Source organism: Gavia stellata, unplaced genomic scaffold (genome assembly GCF_030936135.1).
Source record: "Gavia stellata isolate bGavSte3 unplaced genomic scaffold, bGavSte3.hap2 HAP2_SCAFFOLD_100, whole genome shotgun sequence".
Lineage (NCBI taxonomy): Eukaryota > Metazoa > Chordata > Aves > Gaviiformes > Gaviidae > Gavia > Gavia stellata.
In genome coordinates this window covers 241,377-245,000 of record NW_026776604.1, presented here as the reverse complement: position 1 = coordinate 245,000, position 3,624 = coordinate 241,377, and positions in this window count along the sequence as shown.

Sequence of the window (3,624 nt, the reverse complement as noted above, 5' to 3'; positions counted from 1 at the left end):
CCCTAACCCGAACCCTAACCCTAACCCTAACCCTAACCCGAACCCGAACCCGAACCCAAACCCGAACCCTAACCCGAACCCTAACCCTAACCCTAACCCTAACCCTAACCCGAACCCGAACCCTAACCCGAACCCGAAACCCAAACCCTAACCCTAACCCTAACCCGAACCCGAACCCTAACCCTAACCCTAACCCTAACCCGAACCCGAACCGTAACCCTAACCCTAACCCTAACCCTAACCCGACTCCGAACCCTAACCCGAACCCTAACCCTAACCCTAACCCTAACCCTAACCCGAACCCTAACCCTAACCCTAACCCTAGTGACCCTAACCCGAACCCTAACCCTAACCCGAACCCTAAACCCTAACCCGAACCCGAACCCGAACCCTAACCCTAACCCGAACCCTAACCCGAACCCTAACCCTAAGTAGGCTGTCAGCTCTAATACTTTGAGCGAGGCGTCGGGCGCACAGGCAAGCTGGATAGAGTAGCTGCACTGCAGAGGCTGGTGCAGTTCCAGCAGGGCTATGTCGTTCCTCTACGTGATGTTACTGTAGTGCTCGTGAACCAGTAGCCACTTGATATTGCGCACTTTGGCCTCAGGGCCCAGCTGAGTCAACCGGCTGGAACGCACATGCTCCAGGCTTGGGATGTGGAGCTGCGTGCTGCCAAGAGCACTGGATGGGCTTTGTGGGCAGAGTCGCAGGCCTCTGGGGCAAGGGGGCCACTGGGCAAGGAGCTGCAGGTGGGGAAGGGGAGGTCAGCCCCAAGAGTGGTGGGGACCCAGCAGTGGGAGGGTGACTTGCCAGGCAAAGCACGCGCTGGGGTCTGCGTGGGACGGTTGTGAGAGGGCTGCCTGTGCTGCTGGGGCTTGACTCGTAGCACGCTCCTACCTGGCAGGTGTCGATGCCACCCTGCGCATAGCCAGCACACAGGTTGTGGGTGTGGATGGCCCCTCTGCACCACCCGCTGCTGTTACAGAGGTTGACATCAATGAGGCGGACCTTGGCCTCCTGCAGGACATCAGTCGATCCTCCAGCTGTGAGCACAGGAGGGAATTAACAGCAGGCAGCTCGTTGCCATTTCTCCTCCCCTGTCTGGGCGAAGCCCTTCCCTAGGGCTTGGCTTTGCACCTTGAAGGCACTGTACCCGTGGTCCCCTTGTGCCTCCCTTTCGGGAATGGGTCAGGCCCATCTCTCTAGAGGCATGCGTCCCCGCAGCCTGACTCTGGCTTTTGCGTCTGCTCTCAGGAAGCCCAACCCGTCTCCCCTGCGTGCCAAGCTTGCGCTCAGGACACGAGTACTTTTTGGGAACTCACATCTTGCAGTCGTGGAACCCCAGCCGCTGGCGTAGCAGGTTGTGAGCTCTGACACTCTGAGCGAGGCATCGGGCACACAGGCAAGCTGGATGGAGTAGCTGCACTGGACAGGCTGGTCCAGTTCCAGCAGGGCGATGTCGTTCCTCTGCGTGATATTGCTGTAGTGCTCGTGAACCAGTAGCCGCCTGATATTGCGCACTTGGGCCTCAGGGCCCAGCTGAGTCAACCGGGTGGCCCCGATCACCACGCGCCACATGGTGATGTGCCTGGAAGGCAGAGGGAGAGAGGGGTCAGAGGGAGCGGAGCCATGTGCTGCAGCAGCCCGGCAGTTCCCTGCCTTCTGCTCCACAAGGCAGAGAGGCAAGCAGCGCTAGGGAGGGGGTGAGTGCCCTGGCACGCCTTAGGCACAAGGCATGTTGAGCTGGAGGCTGCTAGGAAGCAGTGGCACAAGCCCAGCCTTCTCCTGAGCAGTCTCTCAGCTGGGCTCTGCAGTACCCAGGCACTGGGTGGACTGCAAGGAGACGGGATGGCAGTAGCACGCGGTGCTGCGGACAGGGCACCTGCTAGTGTTGTGGGGATATCCGCGTTCCCTGGTCCTCCTTGCCTGGCCTCAATGAAGCAGTGGGCTGCTGTGAGGACCCACTGTGGGCTGATGAGGGACCCTCCGCACGTATGCCCCGTGCCTGTTTTCCAGGGATCCTGGATGCTGACGATCCAGGGCCAGGCCCCTGGCTGGGCATCTGTGCCACCCACGACGCGCGACATGCCGTGGTGAGAAGCCATGGGCTGGAGCCCGCAGGTCCCTCTGGAAACAGAAACTCCTCATTACTGTCCTGCTCGAGGGCTTGCTGCTCTTCAGGCTACGAGTCAGCTGTCTTCCCTCTCCACAAGGCGTTGCGTGGACAGCAAGGCCAGGGAACCCTGTGGGGCGTGCGTGCGTCCGCCCCCGTTTCTGTTTTATCCCCGCAGTCCAGTTGTGCCAGCAGCGTGGGTGCTGGCAAGTAACTGAAGTTCCCAGGTGGGGTTCAGGAAGCTGTGGCGTGGCCACGGGGGACAAGCGGGCACCCTCCGCTGAACCCCATAAGTGTTGCCCAAGTTCCCTGCTGGAGCCTTGGGCCACTTACTTACCCACAGGTGTCCCACGTGCCATGCGCAAGCCCGCACAGGGCCAGCAGGACGAGGAGGCAGAGCAAATTCATTGCTGCCAGCAACACGTGGCAGCTGCAAGAACAGAGAGCTCATCGCCACCAGTGTGGCAAACGATGTAGTGCCCGCTGTACTCACGTTGCCCGCGGTGCCCTTGGTTCCGGGGCTGATGTCACAAAGTCGCTGGTTCCGGGTGCTGGGCGTGGTGGCCTCTCGGGGCAGGGGGGGCAACTTGGTTGTGTTCCAAGCAGGAGGGGAGGCAGCAGCTGGCATCGGACGCCCCTGACAGTGGTCCCCCCCCCACCCAGCACTGAACGCTGTGCTTGTGGGATGAAGGCGTGCAGGCCCCGTGGCAGGCAGCAGCGCCTGCCTCTGAGCACTGCCTGCTAACAGCTGGCAGGAAAAAAGCAAGTGGGGCATCATAGCCTCTTTGGGAAGTTCACTGCCACCCTGCTCTCTGCAGCCGTTTGCCACCACGTCCTTCCCAAAAAGCATACGCCAGAGAACAGAACTGCTCCAGGCAGTAGGCACATGTCTGGGCATTGAAGAGCCAATCTGGTTATAGCCGCGGCAGGCAAGCAGTGATGTGCAAGCCAACTGAGGCAGGCGTACCCAAGCAGTGTCAGCCTTCCCGCAGAAAGCCCAGTGAAACGCAGATGCAGCGCAGGCCACCCTGGCTACGTCAGCCACAGCAACAGCCTCTGGCAGGCTTCCTGTCCTTGCTGTCTATGAGTTATGTTGCTGTTCGGGGCCAACACCGACAAGGGCAGTTGTGGCCCCTGGTACGCGTGGCTAAGGACATGCAATTTTAGGCTCTAGCCCGAGAAGGATGCTCCCGCTCTCAGCACCACACGCCATTCTCCATTGTGCTGGTTTTGGCTGGGGTAGCGTTAGTTTTCTTCTTGGTAGCTAGTATGGGGCTGTGTTTTGGATTTGTGCTGGAAACAGTGTTGATAAAGCAGGGATGTTTTAGTCACTGCTAAGCAGTGCTTACACAGAGTCAAGGCCTTTTCTGCTTCTCACACCGCCCCACCAGTGAGTAAGCTGGGAGTGCACAAAAAGACGGGAGGCGACACAGCTGGGACAGCTGACCCCAACTGACCAAAGGGATATTCCATACCATATGATGTCATGCTCAGCATATAAAGCTGGGGGA